At 44.7% G+C, this 25,544-nt stretch overlaps 1 long non-coding RNA gene and 1 pseudogene across 1 annotated transcript; one reads left to right on the top strand and one right to left on the bottom strand.

Moving 5' to 3' along the window:
• Positions 1–25,544, bottom strand: LOC123394473. Its single transcript, XR_006609252.1, has 4 exons — positions 25,375–25,544; positions 24,008–24,180; positions 4,037–4,168; positions 1–79 (listed from the first exon to the last, which is right to left on the bottom strand). It is a non-coding gene; the product is annotated as an uncharacterized LOC123394473 (long non-coding RNA).
• LOC101683065 lies at positions 13,285–14,184 on the top strand (annotated as a pseudogene).

The raw sequence follows: 25,544 nt of genomic DNA, 5'->3' as shown, positions 1-25,544 counted from the left end.
CCATATATCCATCAACGGACATTTGGGTTGTTCTTCCCTTTGGGTTACTGTGAAGTCTTCAGTTCTTCTGGGCACATACCTAGGAGTGGAATTGCTAGTTCATACGGTAAAGTCATGTTTAATTTTCTAAGAAACTGCCAAATTGGTTTTCAAAACATCTACATCATTTTACTATTTATACTGTTCTCTGAAATTATTTCAAAGTAAAAAGTTAAAAAGAAGAGTGTGTGTACCTGGGTGAAAGGGAAAGGAAACATAAAATCACAAAAGTAGGAGAGTAGTGACAGATCCATCCAACGGAGTGGATCTGCCTGTGGACGGGGGACCCTTCAGGCCCCAGGAAGGGGAGACGCCAGAGTGGAAAGTTCTTTAAGGGATGACACAGTTTGAAAGTGCCATACTCAAACTCCTCCATGACCAGAAACCCAGCCCCAGGCAGGTGGAGGAAACCACAGTGTGCCCAGACTTTCTCTTCTCCTTTGGGGTGTCATTAGCTGCTCTATGTGGGCACAACTGCTCTGAAGGCATGAGTGAGCATGCTTTTGGAACTTAGCTTTTCTAAACAGGCATCCATGGGAAACTGCAGAAGTCGGCCTGACTCCCATGTGAGGGGGACCCTCGTATGTAAAACGAGGCTAAATGCCCGTCTCATATGGTTGTTCTGATAGTGAAAGAACACAAATGTGAAAAAAGTCTAGCAAAGACTGTACAACGTGGACAGACCCTGAGGATTATAACTAAGGCCTCTAAATTCAAGTTCCCGTAAGCCTGTTAGTTACTCCTGCTGCTCAGAGTGTGGTTCCCCAACCAGCCACATGGGGAACTCCTAGGAGCTTGTGAGAAATGCAGACGTTCAGGTCCAACCAGCTGGCTGACCCAGAGTCTGCATTTCAGCAAATCCCCAGGTTTTGGCATGCCCATTAAGGTTGAAGAAGAGCTGCTCTAATGCTCTGTGTCCTAAACTTTTCTAATTTAACAGCCATCTGGGACTGGTAATTAGAGAGCCCCCTTTCCCATGTCTTCCTGCAGTAGAGCTGAATTCAGTGAGTCTAGGATGAGGCCCTGGAATGTGAATTTTTAACATGCCTCCTGGTGAGTCTTCTGGTTAGGTAATTTTATTTTATTTATCTATTTTTTAAGATTTTATTTATTTATTTGACAGAGATCACAAGTAGGCAGAGAAGCAGGCAGAGAGATTGGAGAAAGCAGGCTCCCTGCTGAGCAGAGAGCCCGATGCAGGGCTCCATCCCAGGACCCTGGGATCATGACCTGAGCCGAAGGCAGAGGTTTTAACCCACTGAGCCACCCAGGCGCCCCTGGTCAGGTAATTTTAGTAAGCAATATTTTAAATGCATAGTTTTATTTTTTGTAAGATGTTATTTATTTATTTATTTGAGAGAGAGAGAAAGCATAAGCAGGGGCAGGGGCAGAGGGAGAAGCAGGCTTCTCTGCTGAGCAAGGAGCCTGATGTGGGGCTCCAATCCCAGGACCCCGGGATCATGACCTGAGCTGAAATCAAGAGTCAGACGCTTAACTGACTGAACAACCCAGGTGCCCCTAAATGTATAATTTTGAACACAAAGGGGGAAGTGGATCTTCTGGAAAGAGAGAGAGAGAGATTGTAAACATATGTTAGGAGGATTGAGTATTACTAGCTCAAGCATCTCTGAAATGCCCTGGGGCTTCAAGGGGGACTCTTAGCCTCAGGATCTGACACTTTTCTCCCACTGCAGACAGAGTTTTATGGAGACTCCGCTCTCTGCTGAACACAATGTTCTTTCCCCTTAATCCTAATACTACAGAGGACCATACTAATCTCTGTTGCTGCAGAAAAGAAACGAGCTCTGAGAAGATAAGTAGTGGCCCACAGTCCCTCAGCCAGTAAGTAGTATTAGGACCTGAATTCTGACCAGTTTCCTTCTGCCTGCCATGATGCCAAGCAGCCTGGACCTGTCATGTATACCCCATCCAATGTGGCAGCCTGAGCCCGCCAAAAGTTCTCCGGCCTGGCTTCCTTCCACCTTCCCTTCTCTTCTTTCTGGGCCACTGTGGGTGAGGAAGCAGAGAACACTCCTGTTCTGGGCTGGAGGGCTTGGTCTGGCTCCCTGTCCTGGTTATCTCACTTTTCTAAACCTGAGTTTCCCGAACTGTAAAATGGGAATTATTTTAAGGAAGTGTGAAAGGAAGGTTATTCTTTGAGGATGAAAGAAAAAACTGTGAAGATTCAGCATAAAACACATTAGAGTTCCTGGCATATAGTATATGCTCAATTAATGGTTGCCATTTCTGTCATTATTTTATTGTAGGGGCAGCAATAAAGGATATTTAGAGATGAAAATGAAACAGCTGATACCTTGTGGTACCTACTTGTATATAGAGTAGGAGTAATTCCTCAAAGACAGACTTGCCTGTAATTTTGATATGTTTGTTTTCAGGCAATTTTGGTTTGCAAGATATATTTGTTTCCTGGAGCTTCTGTTTCAAATTGCCACAAACCTCATGGCTTAAAACAACAGAAATTGGGGCGCTTGGGTGGCTCACTGGGTTAAGCCTCTGCCTTCGGCTTGGGTCATGGTCTCAGGGTCCTGGGATCGAGACCCGCGTCGGGTTCTCTGCTCAGTGGGGAGCCTGCTGCCTCCCCCCTTTCTCTGCCTGCCTCTCTGCCTACTTGTGATCTCTCTCTTTGTCAAGTAAATTAAAAACAAAACAGAACAAAACAAAACAGAAATTAATTCTCTCACAGTTCTAGAAGCCGGAAGTCCCAAAGTGAAGCATTGGCAGGCCTGTGCCCCCTCCAGAGGCTCTGGGGGACTATCCTTCCTTGCCTCTTCTAGCTTCTGGTGGTTCCTGGCATCCCTTGACTTGTGGCAGTGTAACAAGTCAATCTCTGCCTCTCTTGTCCCAGGGTCTCTGTGCACCTTCTCCTTTTCTGTTTCTTATAAGGATGCTGGTTGGGGCGCCTGGGTGTCTCAATCATTAAGCATCTACCTTCAGCTCAGGTCATGATCCCAGAGTCCTGGGATTGAGCCTTGTATTGGGCTCCCTGCCCAGCGGGAAGCCTGCTTCTCCCTCTCCCACTCCCTGTTTGTGTTCCCTTTCTCACTGTGTCTCTGTCTGTCAAATAAATAAAATCTTAAAAAAAAAAAAAGGATGCTGGTCACTGGATTTAGGGTCCCCCTAGATAATCTAAGTTGCTATCATCTCAGGATCCTTAACTACATCTTCAAAGACCCTCTCTTAAATAAGGTCCCATTCTCAGGTTCCAAGCATTAAGATGTGGGCATGTCTTTTTCTGGAGCCACAGTTCAGCCCACTACACAAGGCTTGGACTGTCTCTCATTTCTTCTGACCCAGGAGAAAAGCAGTTTGTGTTAAGGAGATGTGGACAGGACATGGCACCAGAGAATAGGTCAGCTCCATCGTTCTCCCTCAAGCAGCTCCTGCTTCTCATGGTTTCTCTTTCTCCCAACTTCATGGCCCTCATGATCCCACTATAATGGCCCAGGTCCTTCCAGGTTTCCCAATTCAAATTTCCAAGTAATGGAAGTTTGTTGGTCAGTCTGGGTACAGGCTGATATCAGGGGAGGTGTCTTTCTCTGGGTCAGTCCCTTGAGGTCTTGAGGTGGTCAGGGAAGGGGAGGAAACATGGCCTTCAGGCCTCTGCGGTGGATCTAGTGGAGGATGGCTCCTCTTAGATGGAGGATATTTGAGCAGACAACCCTTGCAAGGGCCCCTGGAGGAGAATGTGGTGGAATCCTGGGTTCCACATTGTACCTGTGACTGTGCTCCCCTTAGGAAAGTGCCATACTCCTTTTTAGAAGTCAGTCACATCTCTGGGGGAGACATCCAACACATATCCTGGGTTTGTGTTACAAGGGAGGTTCTGGTAACGGTATGATCACAATAGGGCCCCATTCATAGAGTGCCACTGTCATTTTTATCGAATCTTTGTAACGGTGCTACACAGGAGAATGGTCAGCTCTGCCACCATCCCGTGGAGGAGGAAATCAAGGCTTGTAGCAGCTAGATTACTCACCCAAGGTCACTGCCTCCTAAGCACAGCGGCAGAAGGGCTCCACAACCTTCTCCCCTGCATGTTTTCAGTAATGCCACACGTTAGTCATCCCTCCAGAAACCAGGTTGGAATTAATGCAAAGCCAAGGGTACCCTATTAGAAAAGAGAGCAACTCCAATTTAGAATGATAATAACGGTAAGGAAGGAGAGACAGATGTGCGAAAATAAGTGCTGGGGAATGTTGCCCACCCCAGCAAAAGTGTTTAAAATCTCATATTCATTCAGTCAATTATTTTTTTCTGTCTTCTGGTGGTATCACTGAGGGGTCGCTCCCTGTACAGTATACGAAGGACATTCATTAACATTCTTTATCTTTTCCAACTTAGGAATTAACTTGGGTGGGGGAGCCTCCCCTGAGAGTGGAAAGGACCCCCAGGGGGCTAGGAAGTCCCTGTAAAAACTGGGAGATTCAACTACTCAGCTACAGGGCCAGGAATGGGAAGGAGAGAGCCTGCCCCAGGGGAGCGGAGAGACACCAAACTCCTCTTCCTCAGTAGCTGAGGAAGTGAACTGGGGCGGAAGGGACTGCTTGGAGTTCTTGTAGAGGAATCTGCCCGCCATTCATTCCCATTTCCCAGGTTTGGCTCAACACCATCACTCATGGAACCCAGGACCCTCAGGAGAGGGCCATTGTGGGAGACTTGTCTTTTCCCAATTCACCACACACACTCTTAATTTTCAAGGAAAAACTTAATTTTGAAAGTAATGAGGTAGGAACACCTGGGGGCTCTGTTGCTTAAGCGTGGGACTCTTGGTTTTGGCTCAGATCATGATATCAGGGTTCTGACATGGAGCCCTGCCCTGGGCTCCCCTCAGGGGAGAGTCTGCTTGGGATTCTCTGTCTCTCCCTCTCCTCTAGCACTTCCCCCACCCCCACACTTGCTCTTCTCTCTCTCAAATAAATAAATAAAAATTTATTAAGAAAGTAATGAGGTGATCTTTAAATGAATTAGATTTCCAGTGGGGAGCCCTGGCTCCCAAGCCTAGGGCCATGCACCCTGGCTTCTGTATCATTACCCTCTTTGGGTCTGCACTACTTTTCCCTTTTCTTTTTTCCTTTCTTCACTTTTTTTTTTTTTTTTTTTTTTTTTTGCATCCTTCAAATGCACCTTTGTGAAAAGAGATTCAAACTCCACCGCCCAACTCAGGGACGTCATTAGGACCTCCATGGGCCTGCTGGGCTCTGTTGCCTGGGTGTGCTAAAAATAACTGGTAGGTTAAAAAAAATGTTGAAGCAGATTTAGGGGCTCTTGTGGAAAATGAAACACAGAAGCTGGGCCCTGGGTGGTTCTATTTAAAGATGATCACCATCTCATCCCTTCCCGTGGATTTCCATGTGAAGACTTTATTCCCCTAGTGCGCTGGCTGAGGGTGGGGGTGGGGTCCGATCTGCACTGGGGCTCACTCCTCCCACGACCCACTGCACCACAGCTGCCCAGAGAGAAAGGAGCGCCAGCGCCTGACCCGCAGCTCAGTTCTTTACTTCCACGATTGTCCCTTTGAATTGAGGAAAGCGAAAATAAAGTTTTCAAGGCCAACTTCACAATTTTATCTTCTGTGAAAAGCAAAATCAACGAGGCTATGAAAACTTACAAGCAGTTAAAACACTTTTATGTCGTCCTCCCCTTAGAGAGGGAGAGAGGAAATCAGACTGCTTTGTTCAAAGCAACAGCCAACATAAGCCTTTTCTTCTTTCTTTTCCTTTTTTTTTTTTTTAAACACATCTGGTCTCAATCTTTATACACCAGTGGACAAAAGCAATTAGACAGCTCTGCTTTCCACGTCATAATAATGAAAGTCATATATTTTCCATGGCTGTCTCATTTGGTTACCCAGCTCTGTAGAGCGAGCTTAAATGGAATTTAAAATGCAAGTCTTTGCTTGACAGTACTCTTAGTGACCTGAGGCATAAGTGCTTCTGCGTCTTCCAGAACTGGGAGAAGAGAAAGGGTAGGTATTACAAGTGTGTGTGTTAATAGGTCCCCCGCTATGCCATCTTTCTAACAAGCCCTAGGGGATGGGGACAGGCATCCCCTAGGGCTTTAGAATTAGAATCGGTTCAGATATAGCAAGGTCTCTTGGACAGTCTGGTAGAGAAAGCTAGAGGTGCTTCACAGAAGATGAAGCTTTGATTCTTTTGGTCACGAGGGCAAAAACTCAATACAGCCCAGACTAAGCAAAAAGGAGAACTGGTTCCTGTAACAGGGAAATTTAGGGGCTTGAATCTGATCACACAACTGATTCCGAGGCTTCAAATGATGCTACCCCTTTTCCTTTCCTTTTCCCTCTCCCAACACTGGCAACACCAGGGGAAGGGTTGCCTCAGTACCCATACTCAGTAATCACGTTGAAGTTAATCATGGATTCAGGTCCTCAGGCTTAAACTTGATCACAGTGTTGAGTCACTGATCCAGTCCCAGAGATGTAAGAGGGGTCAGCTCCATGCAACACACCACTGAGATTGGGTCAGGATTGGTTTTCCCAAAGAAAATTCTGTTTTAGCTTCAGAAGAAGGGGGAATGGATGCAGAATGACATAGCTAGCCCAGATGGGACCTGTTTGAGTTGGAGATAATCACCTCCTCCAGGCTGATGCAGTGTTGTGCACCCACCACTTGGGGATGGGGGCATAGCACCTGCCTTCCAGTTTCTGTGGAGCAGAAGCAGCCCCAAACCCAGGACACATGGTGGAGTGAGTAGAGCTAAAGTTGGATACTAGCCCTCTCTCCCTTTGGCAGGATGCTATTATGCAGTGGGATACCTGAACAACCGTCAGTAGTGGCACAGGTGGTGGGCAAACCCTGCAGATGTCCTGGGCATTGGCCGCAAAGAGATCTGTCGCACCAAGTTTTCTTGCCTGATATGCTTAAGCTGCGGCTTCCACATAAGGGCATATGCATTAGCTGTTTTACAAGTGAGTGTTTGTTGAAATTGGGTGTGTGATGTTAACTCAAGGAGGGTGTGCTGGAGTGGAAGCTTCCAGATGTGGTTTGATTGCCAGCTCTGTCCTTCACCATCAGGGCTTACTTGCTCTGATCCTGATGGTTTTTTTAGGTTTCAACTTCCTCATTTGTAGGAAAGAGGACTCTCCCCAGGGCCCTTCCCTCCCATGAGAAGTCTATACTGGAAAGAGCAAGATCTGGTGTCTTGGGGCTCTTTGCTTTCCTCCCAGTCTTCCCCTGCCTCTGTCAACCAATATGCTTCTTCCTTCCACCTCCCGGGCCCTCCCCTCAGCGGGTCTCCTCAGCTGCGTGAAATTGGTGGTTTTACTGCCTCAGTCAGATCTGACACCTCCAGGGCATGTTTAGGTTGTAATAACCCTCCCCTACGGCATTGGTGACACACAAACCCCTTCTATGCCTGTTAGGCAAATTAGCACCCACTCACTGACCTGAGCTCCAGCAGACGCTAGCTGGGGACAAACGCAGCCCATCTGGAAGAATGAAATGCAAAGCACAGCAGCCAGCCGGATGGCTATCCCATGGGGTGGGGCACTCCCGGCTTGAGCAAGCACCATTTTTATTAATCCTATTTTTTAAAAGATGTAATTTATTTATTTGACAGACAGAGATCACAAGTAGGCAGAGAGGCAGGCAGAGAGAGAGTGGGGGAAGCAGGCTCCCCGCTGAAGCAGAGAGCCCAACGCAGGACTCAATCCTAGGACCCCGGGATCACGACCAGAGCAGAAAGCAGAGGCTTTAACCCATTGAGCCACGCAGGTGCTCCTTGAGCAAGCACCATTAACGGAGACACCTGTAGGGGAGGGAGGGACCCTATGCTGTAAACACAACTCCCCCCACCCGGGAGGCCTGGGGGTGCTGAGAACTGACTGGCCCGGTGGATGGTTTGTACTCCTTGTATAGGTGGGTATTTAACAGGCCTATTTGCATTTGCCAACAGCAAATTCTAGCACCCAGCACAGAACCCCACGTGTGCCTTTTTCTCTTCTGTTATCTAACAGAAACCAAACTTCCTTTTAGGTTCTTGTGCCTGGTCCCACCCACCTAGGCCTGGGAAAGCTAGGGCAGAGTGACCTAGGTGACCAAGGTTAGCCCCTGCCACAGCTGCTGGAGGAGGGTTTGGCAACCTTATGAAATGTCCTTTGGGGTGAGCTGGTCTGCTGCTGTTTTACCACTCAGGGGCACCTCGGTCTTCCCAGGCACATGCTTTAGAGCTACTGGTCTGCGCAGGGTTAGGCAATGCCCACGGATGCCACTGGGTGCCAGTAGTGAAGTATTCTGGGGTCCGGACAACCAGTCACACACAAAATGAATGTCTTCTGGTAATGTCTCCTCTGTCATTCAAAGCTTTCCAGAGTTCAGAGCACACACAGGGAAGCATAACAATAATGGTGCCTATGTTCACAGAGTACCATTCAGTCCTCAAAGCCCTTTATACACAGGATAGTCTGACAGTTAACAACTGGAGCTCCTGGACTCAGATCTTCACTCCTGCAACGACCGAGGAACCGTCAGCGAATCGCTTCAGCTCCTGGAGCCTCAGACTGCGTGTCTGTAAAATGCAAGCCCGTAATTTCCTCCACCTTCACACATTTGGGGAGAGTTCGTTGCAATAATCCATGTTAAGCTCTCAGCACACGGTCAGACGTAGAATAAAGACTGCAGACATGTTGCTGATTAACTGCTATTCTTACCTGTGAACTCATTGACTAGAAGAACAATCCTGTGATGTTGGTGGGGCTGAGATATTTTCTTTTTTAAAAGTGAGGAAAATGAGATCAGAGAGTGCAGGAGCTGGGGCGCCTGGGTGGCTCAGGCGGTTATGCATCGACTCTCGATTTCAGCTCCGGTCATGATCTCAGGGTCATGAGATCGAGACCCGGATCAGGGTCTGGACTCAGTTGGGGAGTCTGCTTGAGATTCTCTCTCAGTCGGCTAAGCGGCTGCCTTTGGCTCGGGTTGTGATCTGGGGTCCTGGGATCGAGCCCCACAGTGGGCTCCCTGCTAACTGGGGAGCCTGTTTCTCCCTCTGCCTGATGCTCCCCACTGTTTGTGCTTCCTCTTCCCTGCCCCCGTGTCAAATAAAGAAATAAAATCTTTAAAAAACAGAGAGATTCTCTTTCTCCTTCTCCCTCTGCCATACCCCCACATAGTCCCTGAGTGCACGTGTGCTCTATCACTCTAAAATAAATAAATAAATCTTAAAAAAAAAAAAAAGGTTAAAAAAATTTGGGGAAGGCAAGGGAGACAAGGGAGGAGAGAAAGAGAAGATGTTCATAGGCCTGGGAGACCAGGTGACCCATACAAGGGACTTCAGAAGGGGCAGAGGCTCACCCAGGCCACAGAGGTTTTGAGTTTCCTCTGTGGGTGCAGGAGGGGTTGTGACCTGTGAGTGACTGGCACCAAGACAAGGCCGTTTTAAGGGGACCCTCATGGAAGGGTTGGGAACTTTACAGTAAATAAGGAGGAAAATATTGATTAACCTTTTATCCTGAAAAAGAAAAGACACCAAAAGGTTGACAAACACTTCACCCTCTAACGAAATTTAGATTGTGGTTTCAGCCATGTGCTAATTCCGAGAATAGCAACAACAACAACAAAACTAAACTTTTTTTTTTTTCCTGATAAATCTGTATGATAGTTTCTGCTTCATTTTTGACTTTCACATCACATTTATAGAAAGGGCTACAAAATAATTTGATGGCTTCATCCGCTTTTTTAAGGTCTTTTCTAAATCCTCCTTATTCACATTGTATCATCATTCTCTTTTGTCTCCCCGGTGCCATGAAGCGGCCTTGCTCAAGGCGTGGGGCTGCTGCTGTGCTACTCTCACAGGCTTCATGAAACCCTGCAGCTCTGCACGATTTGCAGTTTCACCTTATGAACCGATTTGCATTGGATTTGCATTATGATTTGGGATGTTGCTACAAGCCACAAAGGTGTTGATGGGTAGGGATGTCTGCTAGCGTGAAACAGGGAGAGACTTTATTTGAGTGTAGACAGTGTTACGGTCCATTAGCATGTAAGTTTCATGTTATGACAACTTTGCTTCATAAGCGAGTCATAACTGTAGGCATTTGGGTAACAAATACTCAGATAAAAACCACCCTCTGTATAGGAACGGAGTACACGGTTTTGATAAACACAGGACTCCGTAGCCAAAAAACATAGCTAAAGGCCTCTTTAGGTAAGCAGTTGTAATGGGATGAGAGAGAGCAAGAAAGTGATGATGGTAACAGATTATATATAACACACTGAATAAAATAGAAAACCACTGGTCCATTCCGACATGCATAAAGAAATGATTCAATTGAAAGCCTGACAAGGGATGAATTATTGACATAGTTTCAATGGTTTCCACACAATACTTATGAAAGGGAACAGAGCCCCTGTTGAAGAGGAAGCTGGCAGACTCCACGCTCATCCAGGGATGCGAGGGAACATCAGCGGGATTGGGGCAAACTGCAACCATAGCATTGCTTCTGCTCTATTCCTGACAAAGATGGCTCGTCCTGCCTGAATCTCACCAAGAGGAAACATCAAGTCAAACCAAAATTGAGGCACACTCCATACGTGTCTGGACTGTAGTCTGCACAAATGTCAAGGGCATAAAAATCAAGGAAAGAATGAGAAGCTGCTCAAACTCATGTTGCCCAAAGGGACACCACAAGGACACATGTGTGATTCTGAACCCAATCCTTCTGCTGTGAACATGGTATTCTGGGGATAGCAGGAGAAACCTGCATGGGGTTTGAGGATTAGATGGGAACAAGGGATCGATGTTAATTTCCCAACCTTTAAAAGGGGTGTACTCTGCGTGGAGGAGGATGTCCCTGCTTGTGGGAAATGCACATTGACATCTTCGGTCATCAGGTCTGCAATTTACTCTCAAATGGTTTAGGAACAAAAACGTTCTTTGTACTATATTTGCACCTTTTCTCCAAGTTTGGGATTGTTATTTAAAAAAAAAAAGCAAGAGGGCGCCTGGGTGGCTCAGTGGGTTAAGCCGCTGCCTTCCGCTCAGGTCATGATCTCAGGGTCCTGGAATCGAGTCCCGCATCGGGCTCTCTGCTCAGCAGGGAGCCTGCTTCCTCCTCTCTCTCTCTGCCTGCCTCTCTGCCTACTTGTGATCTCTCTCTGTCAAATAAATAAATAAAATCTTAAAAAAAAAAAAAAAAGCAAGGAAGGAGGTCATTTTCACTGAGCAGTCCGCAAATTTCCCCAAGATGCGGGGATGGAGTTACGGGGTAGTGCCACGGAGAGCTGCACTCAGGAGAGATACCGGCAGCTGCGGGGAGGGTGGCATCTGGGGAGGAAGGCAGAGGGGGCTAGAGAGACTAGACTGGAGGTCTGTGCTCTGACAGGGACAGTATGCAAAGTGGAAGACACATCTGAGATGCATTGAGGAGGGAGTCACTCAGGTTTGGAGAAAGGGAAGAGAAGATGATGAAGGTTTGGAGAAAGGGAGGAGAAGATGATGAAGGTTCCAAGCTTCACAGAGGGAATGATGTGAGGCCAGCAGTGAGTTGGGACCTTGGTGGAATGCGCTGGGGCAGGGAGATGATGGGTGCTATTTGGGCATCTTGCTCTGAGTGCAGTCTGCCTGTGACATTGGGCTCCCCGCTGATCTCCAAGCCATCAATCAACGGGGTTCATCTTCCCAGAGGTGGAGTTGGAGATCTTAGTGTGACATTTTCCTTGAGCGACCAGGAAGCAATGAAATAGGATCTAGAACCAGGAAGAAAGATCACAGTAAGCAGCATGGATTTGGGAGTTATGCACTTGGAAGCTAAGAGAACAACAGAGATTAGTGAGGGAGAGCATGGGAGAGAGAAAGGAGGCTTTGAAGAAGGTCGAGGGGAAGAAGGCTGTGAAGGAGGCAGAGAAAGTGTGGCTAGAGAGGTAGGAGGGAAACCAGTCTGATTATTAAGTAATGTGAACATGGACCCCATATTTTCCTCTGCCCTACTGAGAAAAAAATCTACCAAATCACAAGGGTTTCCCTCTTACTTTCTGACATTCTGGCTTCTTCTTCTTCTTCTTTTTTTTTTTCCATTACATATATACTAACCCTTAAGGCTAAAGTAGACCCCACCCCACAGTACACCCACAATCTGCTTAATTCCCTCTTGCTCAGTTTTGATAAATATTCAAGTCAAGCAATTACCAGAAGGGAGACATGTGTCGTTATTAAGGTCCTGGAGTCTCAACTTCCTGAGTTCAAATCCCAGCTTCATCATTTACCAGTCATATGACCTTGGGAAAGTTACTAAACCAGTCTGTACCTCAGTTTCCTCATCTGTAAAATGGGCATAATAATAGATTCCCCTGCTAGATATGTTATGAGGGTTAAAGGTATTAATATTTGATAACTACTTGGAATAGTGGCTGGCACAATATAAACGTATGTGCTATTAAATAAACTTGAACCTAAGCGGGCTGTTAACCCTACACGGTCCAGACACAGATATCTAATAGCCCTTGCTCTTTTGTGAGCAATAAACAAGTTATACTTTCACCAAGCTACTTCCTGTAGGCCAGAAACTTTTGATGTCCAGAGGCCAGTTTAAACACCTCTTTATTGACAGATTGGAGCCCAATCTGTTGATCTTAGGAATCCCAAATTTCTCTCATACACTGAAGATGACCCCAAAGTGCTGGCTGGAGGAGGAGTAAGGAAAGTCTGAACCCCAGGTGGCACTGTGCTCCTGGACATTATTTCGGGCCCTGTCTCAGCTCCCAGTAGTTTAGTACAGCAGGGCTTCTCCGACCTTACTGTGCACACTCAGGACCTGAAGATGCTTATTCTGCTGCAGCATGGATGAAACTCAAGGACATTGTGCTAGGTGAAATAAGCCAGTTTCCCAAGGACAAATACTGTGTGATTCCACTATATGAGGTCCCTGGAGTACTTAAATTCATAGAGACAGACACGGGGAAGGGGGTGGGGAGCTGCTGTTTAATGGTTACAGAGTTCAGTTTTGCAAGATGCTGAGGTCTGTGGACAGATGCTGGTGATGTCTGTAGAGCAATGTAAAAGTCACTAAACTGTACTCTTAAAAATGGTGAAGATGAGGAGTGCCTGGCTGGCTCAGTTGGAAGAATGTGTGACTCTTGATCTCAGGGTTGTGGGTTTGAGCCCCACAGTGGGTGCAGAGATTACTTAAAAAAAAAAAAAAAAAAACCTTAAAAAATTGTTAAATGGGCTACCTGGGTGGCTTGGTTTGTTAAGGGTCTGACTCTTGATCTCTGCTCACGTCTTGATCTCAGGGTCATGAGTTCAAGTACTGCACTGAGTTCCATGCTGAGTGTGGAAATGACTTAAAAAGAAAAAAAAATAAGGAAAAAAAAAATCTCTTTTCATGCCCAGCGCAGCCATGCCTCATGGTCCCAAGAAGCATCGGAAGCGTGTAGCAACTCCAAAGCATCTGATGCTGGATAAACTGACCGGTGTGTTCACTCTCGCCCATCTACTGGTCCCCATAAGCTGAGAGAGTGTCTCCCTTTCATCATTTTCCTAAGACTTAAGTATCCCCTAACAGGAGATGAAGTAAAGAAGATCTGTATGCAGTGTTTTATTAAGATTGATGGTAGGTCCAAAATAATATTACCTACCCTGCTGGTTTTATGGATGTCATCAGCATTGACACGACCGGGGAGAATTTCCGTCTGATCTATGACACCAAGGACCGCTTTGCTGTTCATCGGATTGCACTCGAAGGAGGCCAAGTATAAGTCATGCAGTGTGAGAAAGATCTTTGTGGGAATGAAAGGAATCCCTCATCTGGTGACTCTTACAATCCACTATCCTGATCCCCTCATCAAGGTAAATGACACCATTCAGATTGATTTGGAGACCAGAAAGATTACTGATTCCATCAAGTCTGACACTGGTAATCTGTGTAGGGTGACTGGGGGTGCTATCCTGGGGAGAACTGGTGCGATCACCAACAAAGCGAGACACCCTGGTTCATTTGATATGGTTCATGTGAAAGATGCCAGTGGCAACAGCTTTGTCACTTGACGCTCCAACATTTTTGTTAATGGCAAAGGCAACAAGCCATGGATTTCTCATCCCTGTGAAAAGGGTATCCACCTCACCATTGCTGAAGAGAGACAAGAGACTGACAGCCAAACAGAGCAGCAGGTAGTATGGTCCCTAGGTGACGTGATTGGAAGTCTCTATACCTAATTAAAGGTCATACGGCATGAAGAAAAAAAAAAAAAGAAAGAAAGAAAGTAAAATTTAAAAAAATAAGTAAAATGGTTAAGATGATAAATTTTACATGCGTATTTTACCACAACTAAATTTTTAAAAATGCAGATTCTGATTCATTAGTTCAGGAGCAGAGCCCAAGATGCTAATTTCTATGAGACTCCCAGGTGTTGCTGACACCATCTGACCACACTTTGTGCCGAGATCATACTTTGAGTCGCAAGCTACTACAAAGCTGAGCTAGGTCCCTTTAGTTCTTTTTTCTTTTTTTTTTTAAACGAAGCCCAACACCTGCTTTGCATTAAAGCTATAGTAACTGCTTGAAAGAAATAGAATTGGACTCTAAGCCCTTTGAGAACCCTGGCCTCTTCATTCTACACTCAGAGAAGCTGCCAGCAAAGCCTCCATCCAGCAGACACAATCAAGCAAAATACGTCTATAGCCAGAATTATTTTCTGGTCCCCTGGGGTTGGCCTACTCACTAGAAAATTATCTCCAGCCCAATAGTTCATCTGGCCAGTTACAGGGCATGGTTCTTACAATGGGTTTCAGCCTGCAGCGTTTCTTCAGCTAACCCACGAGCATAGGGACCCCCCCGAGATATTCGCTGCTCATCTCTAGGTTGTAGATCGGTAGCTGGTATGTAGTAGGTGTTCAGTAAATATTTGTTGAACGAAAGTAGCTAACGCATACATAGTGCTTATAAAACAATGTTCTGAGAATTTTATATGGTAGATTATATTTTCCAAAAAAGGCCGTAAATGATCTCCCATCCTACATGTTTTTCTTATACTGGGACTGTGATAGTCCTCTGAGGAGTGAGGTTTATGTCCCCCCACCCCTTGAACCTGGGTGAGCTCAGTATGGATCAAATGGACACTTGAAGAGAAAAGCAAAGGACTATTTGCACAAGTCCATGTATGCTTTATCACTGGAGAAAAGATCTTTCTCGAATTGGAGTGTAGCTTCTTCCTATATCCGTCTGTGATCATCCAGGGCTACACAACAGCTACCTCTCGGGTCTCCTTCGGTGGATTCCCAATGCTTTATTCTCTTGGATCTGTGGGTTCACTGGGGGTTGACTGAACCAGACTGTACCCAGCTGGCGTGGTTTGGTTTGGCTGCACACAATTGTCATCCTTCTCTAGACCCAGTGGGCTAGCTTAGGTATGTTCTCCTGGCAATGGCAAAGGCTCAAGAGATGAAGCCAAATCACACAATGGCTTTTCAGTCCTCCCCTAGCATCACATCTGCTTATATCCCAGCAGTTAAAATGAATCTCACAACCGAACCCCAGTCAAGAGCTGGAGAAGAGAGTAAATATTTTTAATAATAGTCCCACCCCGTTCCAAATGTTGACCACATATTTTGAGGTCTTAGGAATGTATGTAACCATTCCCTCATTCCCTTCAATACCCAAGCACATGGTTTCCAAACACTGCCTGCTGCTCCAACGTATAAATATGTCGGAACGTTATTTTACTCCTCAGGGGTCAAACGTGGAGCTTGTTTCCTATTATTGCTGGTGTAATTAATATATTACAATAAACATCTATGCACCTAAGTCTTGGCTCATATCTCCTGATTATTTTCTTACAACAAATTCCTAAAAGTGAAATTTGTTACCAGAGGGACTCAAAATTTTAAGGCTGAGGACAGAGTACTAATGGCAGAGAGCTTTGTTTGAACTCCCTCCTGGATGGATCACACACCGACTGGTCTATATACATGAAACTTATCTGCTAAGGAAACTCTTCATTGCAAATCACAGAAATGACTTTTAGCCTCAAGTGAGTTTGGGTAGCAAAAGCCAGTTTGGCCCAGGATCCAGCAAAACAGAACACTTAAGTTTACCAGGGAGAGGACCTTCATACGGAGAACTGTAGTTTGAGTCAACAAGTACTTATTTTGCAAAACACTATGGGAGGACCAAGCAAGGTTCCTGTCTTTGAGAAACATTTATTTTTTGTAGCAGAATTCAATCACTGAACCATACTTAGGAGTAAGGCATATTACATTTGTTAAAAAATTAGGGGTGCCTGGGTGGCTCAGTGGGTTAAGCCTCTGCCTTCAGCTCAAGTCATGATCTTAGGGTTCTGGGATTGAGCCCCGAATCGGGCTCTCTGCTCTGTGGGGAGCCTGCATCTCTGCCTGCCTCTCTGCCTGCTTGTGATCTCTCTGGCAAAAGAATAAATAAAAAAATTTAAAAAGAGTTAAATTAAGGGCACCTGGCTGGTTTAGTTAGTAGAGCACCTGACTCTGGATCTTGGGTCATGAGTTTGATGTTGGATGCAGAGATTAGAAAAAATAAAAAAAGAAAGAAAATAAATAAATAATTAGATTTAAGTTCTGGGCTCTCACCGGGCTCTCATTGGGCTGGTGGAGAGTCAAATGTCAACTTGAGAGGCAACACACACACACACACATACACACGCACACACTCTCTCGAGTTGTATAATGAACATCTGCAGGAGTTATACCACAGACCACGTGGAGGGTTGGGAAGGGTTGTCATCATGAGTGCAATGCATCCACCCCATCCCACTTAGGCTGTACAAGGGCGTGGAGGATCATGCAGGCAGAACAATGGAGATAGGCCCGTCGCTGGTGGGTGTGCTCCCTGTTGCTGTTGCTCTTTGCCCATGTTCCCTGAAGGCGGGTATCCCTGTGCGTGGTTGCGAGGGTAGATCCAGTTCCTCTGGACACAGCTCAACCATGAGGAATTTTCTGGACACTGTCAAGGTGAAACACTTAAAGCCCAGTCCTCAGGGGTACCCACACAGCCATCTCTATCCCTGGTCCTGCTCCTCCCTCAAGAAGCTATGTTAGGGTGTGTTGGGGGGAGGGGATGTGTGAAATAGATCAGGGGGATTAAAGAGCACTTGTATCATGATGAGCCCTGAGTAGTGTATAGAATTGTTGAATCACTGTATTGTACACCTGAAACTAATATAACTCTACTGGAATTCAGATCGAAAATTTAGTAAAATTAAAAAAAACAGAAGGTATGTTAGAAGAGGCCCATGTTCTAGAGACCTATAGGACATCCACGCTCCCTTTCACTTTTGAAGCTCGTGGCCACCATCTTCTTCCCCTCAATCCTTCAGGTAAATCACCCGTGGCAGGGGCCGGAAACTCAGATGCTCACAAGAATAGGCAGGTACTAAATGGATGACGGTCGTCCTGTAAGGTCTTGGGGAGTGGTGGTTACTGTGGTAAACTGGAAAGTATGTGATCTGTCTTATGGGAACCAGAATAACTCAGATCCTGCCAATTTTTGCCAAGGGACTATAGGGACCCAGAGATGCTAAATCTGTTATTATTATTATTATTTTTTTAAAGAACCCAGAAATTTAGATTCTCATGGGAAATTGCCTCCTTTTTGAAAATTGCAACTAATATTTTAAATTCATGTAAAATACTTCCAGGCCAGATAAAAAGATATCCCAAGCCATCAATTTTAACTTGTGGCCTAAACCTCAGAAAACAAAGGGGAAGGCCATCCCACCAGGCAGTTTCTCTTTTTCCCACAGAAAACACACAAAAAGACTCGTTAACTCTCCTTGGGGCCAAGGGAAGTCAGACTTCCAGGACACAAAGACTCAGCTACCTTCTCTCAGGGGAGGGAGACAAGAGGGGGTGGAGTAAATACTTTTCATTCTTTCTGGAGCAGCCACAGAGAAACAAATCCTTTCTCAGCCCATGTGGTTGATGGAGCACATTACAGTCTTCATATTTGGATGGCTATTAGCTGGACAGTCAGACGCAAATAACTACGTGTAATAATTACATGGTAGCATTCAGACAGGCCCAGTGCATGAGCCTGCCAGACTCCGGGTGTGGAATCTGCAAATGCCTGGAGGTGGGTGTGCACGGCCATGGTGGAGGGTCACCAGATGAAGCTGGATGGGAGACTGGGGGCCAGTCTGAGCCTGGAGGGCTTCACTTAAGTGTCAGACTAAGACACACTTGGATCTTATTCCTTAGGAACGAAGGGCCAGTTAAGACTTTCTGTGAGGGGTGTGGTGTGACCAAGGCTGCCATTTTGAGTGTTGTTTTGGAGATCGATGCTTGTGTTAAGGTGGATGAGGAGGGGAAAGAAGCGGATGGGTGTGGGAAGACCTGTTCAGAAGCTATGGAAACTGTCTAGGTATGAGTGAAGGGCCGATGCAGGTGTGGGTAGGGAGAAAGGAAGGAGCTGTCATGGGCCCTGTTACAGAATTGACAGGAAGTGAGGCACCAGGGAGGGGAAGCAATCAAGATCACAATCTGGGCAGCGATGCTCTCCCTTCCTCTTTCAGGCCCCTCAGGAGGACGAAGGGGAGAAAACAACCATTTCAGAGGAAGAGGTGTATAAATTTCCATGCCCACATGAGCCAAAGCATATAGAATGGCCCTCGTCCTCCCCCTTCCCAGCTGACCACGTTTTAGAATTATGTAGTTCTGACATGCACACTTGTTCACATGGAAACATCTCTGACATCAGGATGCATCTGACAACTGATGGCGGGCCAGAGTTTGATAGGTGTCTGCAGGATGATGGGCTGGATTACAATCCTGCAAAATCCCTATGTTACAGTCCTAACCTCCAGTACATCAGAATGTGTCTGTGTTTGGAGACAGGATCTTTAAAGGGATGATAGAGTTAAATGAGGACTTCATTGTGGGCCATCATTCAGTATGACTGGTGTCCTTACATGAGGAAGAGAGTAGGACGAAGACAAGCATGAAGGGAAGAGCTGGTGAAGGCCCACAGAGAAGACAGCCATCTACTAACCAAGGAGAGTGGCCAACAAGGACTGGCTCAGTTGCTGTCTTATGTTTGAACTTTGAGCTTTGGGGCCGTGAGACAATATTTCTCTGTGGTGTGAGTCACTCAGTCTGCTAGGCAGCCCTAGCAAACTAACACAGTGAGTATTTTTCTTTCTTGATGGAACACGACATGGTGGTGTGTCTCAGCATTGGTACAATCTTGGAGTCTATGAATTAGTGTCCCTCTGTGACTTACTGTCCCCATGCATATATGCTTTGCTCTGATTGGGCTAACTATGTAATTTTCACCATTCAAACTGGGATCAATTTAAGAGTGACAAAGGGAGGAAATGCTACTCATAATCCTGCAGAGATGACAGGGTAGGTTGGCACTGTCCTAGACCGATATTTCTAATGCTCTGCCCTGCTTGCAAGAACGTCTTGAGAAGGGCATGGCCTTCGTGTCAGAGGGACTTCATTCCTGGAGTTCTCTCTGGGGGCCATGCCCGGGGCCACCATTGCCCCAAATAAGAGCACCAATGATATTACCAACAGAAACAGGAAAGCCAGGCATTCTTTGGTGACACATTTAGCTCTGGACACATATAGAAGATTGTATCTTAGAATATCTTGGTGACATGATTGGACAAATTCCCCAAAGGCCTTGAAGTCTCAAGTGCATCTTTCTCAACTGATCTGCCACAATAAGGGAAATTCCCACAGGGCTTCCTCTTTTTTTTTTTTTTTTTTGAGTTAATGCCTCAAAAAGTCATAAAAATGCAAAAGCAAAAAAATTACTTATGAAAAGTGACAATACACTGAACTATTAAAACTTCACTTCCGAGGGCTCATTGGAGAAAACCATTTACTGAGTGCGAACCATGCATTTCATAGCCATCGTCTCATTTAATTCTTACAACAAACCCAATGGGATTAAAGAATACTATTGCGTTTCTTCAAACAGGAACATTTGGTCTCAGAGAGATGAAGGGACCTGTCCAAGGCCACACAGCCTATTGCAATGTAGAGCTAGGATTTGCATGTGGGTTCATAAACTCCAAAGCTGGTTCTCTTCTCCTCTGCTGTCTGATATTCTTTTTATCTCAACTAATTTCTGTATGTTTAATATTTTATGTAAATATTATATATTTACAATATATAATTGCAAATATTTTATGTATTTATCTGATTTAGTACTTCATGATAAATAAAGGCTGGGAGGTGAAGTAGAAAACCAAATGCGATACATTGAAAATGAGAGATGAAGAAACACGTTTCCTGGCTTGCCTAATGCTGGCTCTATATGTCCAGGGCTGTATTTCCTAGAACCTAGTTCTAATACTATTATTTGGTATTGAATTGAAGAAGACAGGCAATAGTCCTCACATTTTCCTTTCCTTTCAGAAGGCAATTATCTTATATTTAGTGGTTTAAATTTTATTAGGGTTGTGAGAGGCCCAGAAAAAGACATGCAGTGTATTAATCAATCACTTTATTACAGCTTCAGTTTATAAAACTGGATGGGATTTTTTTTTTTCTCTTATACCCATGCTCTAGTGAAGCAATGTTTTTGTTCTATTTAAGCAAAAAATCACTCTAACACATTTTCAGAGCTACAGATGCTGATAATAAAATGCTAGGGTGGAAATCAAAATAGATATCTGGAGGTGCAAACTATGGGTTTTTCTACAGCAAAGTAAATCTCTCATTACCCTGCATATTGACTCTGGAGTAAATCTGTCAAATGTCCATTGTATCACATGCATTATATTGTTCTGCACTTCCTAACTTACTTAGGTTTAAGAATCCTTCAACTTTACATTTAGGGTCCTCCCTCTTGCTCACTCAATTTTGCTTTTAAGAAAATATTTATTGTGGGGCACCTGACTATAGAACATGCGACACTTGGTCTTGGAGTCCTGAGTTCAAGCCCCACGTTGGGAATAGAATTTACTTAAAACAACAACAACAACAAAACTTAATGAAAAAGCAGTCCCACCTTGCTCATTCTTCAGTGACCATATTGAAAGAGACAAGGACAAGATTTCAGTGGAGACAATAGAAGCATTCTGGTTGTTAAAGTCTGTATATTAATACTAGTTACAAATAAAGATAAATTATGCCACATTCTGTAGAGGGGAGGGGGCAGAGGGAAAGGGAGAGAAAGACTCTTAAGGAGGCTCCATGCCCAATGTGGAGCCTGACATGGGACTCCATCTCACAATTCTGAGATCAAGACCTGAACCCAAATCATGAGTCAAATGCTTAACCAACTGAGCCACCCAGGTGCCCCAAATGATGCCACTCCTGAGTTGTCTTCTCCTCCAGGAATCTAGGTTGAGTCCAGGGCACTAATACTTGATGGAAACACTGACAATTCCCATCCACTCTCAGACCCTTGGTATTCCAGCGTAAAACTGATGGTGTGATGGGTACTCTATAAATAGCCAACAATGCTGCTGAATGGGAAGGAGGGAAGGAGCGAAGAGGGAAGGAAAGAAGGAAGGAAGGAAAGAAATATTTTCTGGAGGAGTCTAATTTTCATTTATAATAGCTATAATAAAACCTAGAGAAGTAAAACCCAAACCAGATTTGCTTAAAAGTCCAGGCAACTTTGAATCACCGAGGGCTTGATTATAGCTCATGTAGTACTCGGGTCCCATTCCTACTTCCCCTAATTTCTTCCTTCCTGTGGGGCACATCATTGCTCATTAGCACCTTCACCAGATGGTAGGCTATGAGAAGTGAAACTCAATTCAGTAATTTATTTCTTGGTGTTTCAGCAGCTCTTGAATCTCCCGGGGAGGGAGAAGGCTAAAATTAATGGCCAGAATTAGTTACTTGGACTATCTCAGGTTTCCACATATATATTTTTTTGTTGGCTAGGTGGGTTACTGAGAGATGGATTTTTTTTTTTTTTTATTATTTATTTGACAGAGAGAAATCACAAGTAGACTGAGAGGCAGGCAGAGAGAGAGAGAGAGGGAAGCAGGCTCTCCGCGGAGCAGAGAGCCCGATGCGGGACTCGATCCCAGGACGCTGAGATCATGACCTGAGCCGAAGGCAGCGGCTTAACCCACTGAGCCACCCAGGCGCCCCGAGAGATGGATCTTATGAAGAGAGTTTTTCTATTTTAAATGACTTGAGAGAAGTGGGACCTGGTCAAGGTAAGAGAAGGCTGGTGTCAAAGAGGAAATGGCAGAGAACAAGAATTGACATTGGTGCACCATTAAGGCGATGATCAACAAAACTAAACTAAAAGGCCACTTACGGAATGGGAGAAGATACTTACATGTGATAAATCTTATAAGAGGTTGAGATCCAAAATATATATGGAACTCATATAACTCAATAACAAAGAAATAAACAACTGGATTTTAAAAAATGGCAGAGGATCTGACCAGGTATTTTTTTTAAAGAAGACAGATGGCTGACAGATATATGAAGGAATGCTCAACCTCATTGATCATCAGGGAAATGGAAATCAAAACCACAATGAGATATCATCTTGGTTGAATGGCTATTACCCACCCTTCTGCAAAAGTCAGAAAAGCCGAGAGATAACAAGTGTTGGCAAGGATGTAAGAAAAGGGAACCCTCACGCACTGTGGGTAGGAATGATTCACACACCCACTATGGAAAACAATATGGCGATATCTCAAGAAATTAAAAATAGAATTACTATACAATTTAGCAATTCCACTACTGGGTATTAATCTGAAGAAAAAGGAAAAACTAATTCTAAAAGATATATATGTACCCCTATGTTTTTGCCTATGTGTACACATACCCCTATGTGTATGCCTAGGTATAGCATTATTTACAATATCCAAGATACAGAAAGTAACCTAAGTATCCATGGACAGATGAATGGATAAAGAAGATGTGAGCTATATATACACAATGGAATATTACTCAGCCACGAAAAAGAATAGAATCTCACCATTTGCAACAGTAAGGACAGCTATAGAGGATTTTATGCTAAGTGAAATGAGTCAGACAGAGAAAGACAAGTACCATATGATTTCATTTATCTGTGAAGTTTAAAAAAAAATAAAAATTAAAAATGACCAAAATAAAATAGTCACAGACCTTTATATACAAAGAACAAACTGGTGGTTGTCAGAGGAGTAGGGGGGGGGGCAGTAAAACAAATGAAGGGAATTAAGAGGTACAAAGTTTCAGTTATAAAATAAATAAATCACAGGGATGTAATGTACAGTACAGGGAACATAGTCAATCATATTGTAATAACTCTGTCTAGTGACAGTGGTAACTAGAACTTTCATAGTAATCATTTTATAATATATAAAAATATCAAATCACTATCTTATACACCTGAAATTAATACAATATAGTATGTTAGTTATAATTAAATAGAAAACCCAAAAGATTTGATTTTGGGTTCTCCTGTTCAACTTCTACTGCAAAGACTTAGGTCAGTTTGGAAAATCTATGGCAGATTTGCACCAGAGCTCTCAAAGTTTACCTCATTTTTCTTCATGTCTTTGTTTTAGTCATTCAACAACTGGTGGGTTTCACAGAGAGAGGTGGGTAGTAAGGGGCTTTAAAATCAAAAGAAAATGATGGAGGCAAATATTACATTTTAGACTTCTGGGTTTTAAAGTATTCTTTCCTCTCCAAAGAAAATCAGTCTGCCGAAATAGATCTGTTGAGTATTAGATTTTAGTGAAATTATAGTATTAATTCTGGGATTCAGTTTCCCATTTTTGTAAAAAGATGAGCTTGGCCTCTTTAACTTTGATATCTTGTTGGGGTACAGTTGTGTGTGCATAATTTTTATTAGCTTTGTAGGGGAAATGGGGGGAGATGATGTGTTCAAAGATGGGACAAATTAAACCTTTTTTTTCTTGTCACCTTCAATTTGTTGCCACAGGAAACTTAAAGGAAAAAGAAAAAAAGACTAGGAATCTGGGCAAATGGAAAAAGGCACATTTCCCCCATTCACCTGTCTTCACCTTCAGTTACCCCTATGTGCACTTACATCCAATTAGCTTGCTCCAGGTTTGGAAAACCAGCTTCCTCTTTGGTCCTCCTCACGGTCAGTTACCAGTGGTCTCTGGAATTCAGTCCTTGGCTTCAGACCATCTTGCCTTTATTCAACTAAGCCCCAGGTTGATGTTTACCCTGGTCACTTGAGAAATAGGTTCTTGGCTTCTGGGGAAGAAAGCATTTGGCTTCTCAGAAAATAAGGGTTTCACCAGTTTGGGAAGATTCTCGAAAAGACAGGTGGGAGGGTTGGGGAGAAAGGGGTGGGAAACTCTGGACAGGGACCTATGCTCAGAGGGGTCGGCTGCTTTTCCCTTATCCCCAGGACAAATTGTGATTAGAAATCTCAGCCTATTACTCTGATAGAAAATAAACAACAATTTTGTTTTATTTATTTATTTAAAAGATTTTATTTATTTATTTAAAGAGAGAGATCACAAGTAGGCAGAGAGGCAGGCAGAGAGAGAGAGAGAGGGAAGCAGGCTCCCTGCTGAGCAGAGAGCCCGATGTGGGACTTGATCCCAGGACCCTGAGATCATGACCTGAGCTGAAGGCAGCGGCTTAACCCACTGAGCCACCCAGGCGCCCCTATTTTATTTTATTTTTAAAAAAGATTTTATTTGACAGAGATCACGAGTAGGCAGAGGCAGGCAGAGAGAGAGAGAGAGAGAGGCAGGCTCTCTGCTGAGCAGAGAGCCCGATGCGAGGCTCGATTCCAGGACCCTGGGGTCATGACCTGAGCCAAAGGCAGAGGCTTCTGCCTTTGGTGCCCTAAAAAACAATTTTAAAAACAACTCACAAGGGGCACGAGGATGGCTCAGTGGGTTAAGGGTTTGCCTTTGGCTCAGGTCATGATCTCCGTGTTGCGGGACTGAGTCCTGTGTCAGGCTCCCTGTTCAGCTGGGAGTCTGCTTCTCCCTCTCCTTCTGACTCTGCCCCTTACTCGTGTTCCTTCCCCTCCTCTCTCTAAGAGATAAATAAAATCTTAAAAAAAAAAAAAAAAGAACTCACTAATTTTTATTTTAAGTTTCCATTCTTAAATGGAATGGAGTGGCAGAAGCTTATTTTAAATCAAGGTTTCACCTTTCCTCTCAGGACTCACGTATTGTCAAGGCATTGGAGGGGATCATTGAGTTCTTGGTCATCTCTTACTCAGGTCACCCCAAGACACCAAATTGCCCCCCTGGGTCTTATGCTTGGCACAGAGGCCTCATTCTGTTGTTTCTGTGTCTTCCCAAGGAGCGGAAATCTCGTGGGGCTGGCTCTCCCTGGACACACCACAGAGCCTTTCCTCTAGGGTGTCTGGCTACCTTTGTGGGGTATAAGCGGACGGAGGACGCCCAGCTTTCAGGGTTTACATACCTCTTTCAGGTTGTGCTGCCTCCCTGGGGTTCTGCGAGCAAGCAGGACAGAGGGCTTCTCCCTGCAGACTTGCACGTCCTTCCTCTCTCTAGCCCTGAGGAAATCTTCCCTCAAACATCACGTCTGTCTAACATTTTGCTTCTACAAACATTTGGTTGGCTTCTGGCCTC

Source organism: Mustela putorius, unplaced genomic scaffold (genome assembly GCF_011764305.1).
Source record: "Mustela putorius furo isolate JIRA1106 unplaced genomic scaffold, ASM1176430v1.1 tig00003834_pilon_pilon_pilon, whole genome shotgun sequence".
NCBI lineage: Eukaryota > Metazoa > Chordata > Mammalia > Carnivora > Mustelidae > Mustela > Mustela putorius.
The sequence above is the reverse complement of the archived record's forward strand: the minus strand, read 5'-3'. Positions and strand labels throughout refer to the sequence as shown.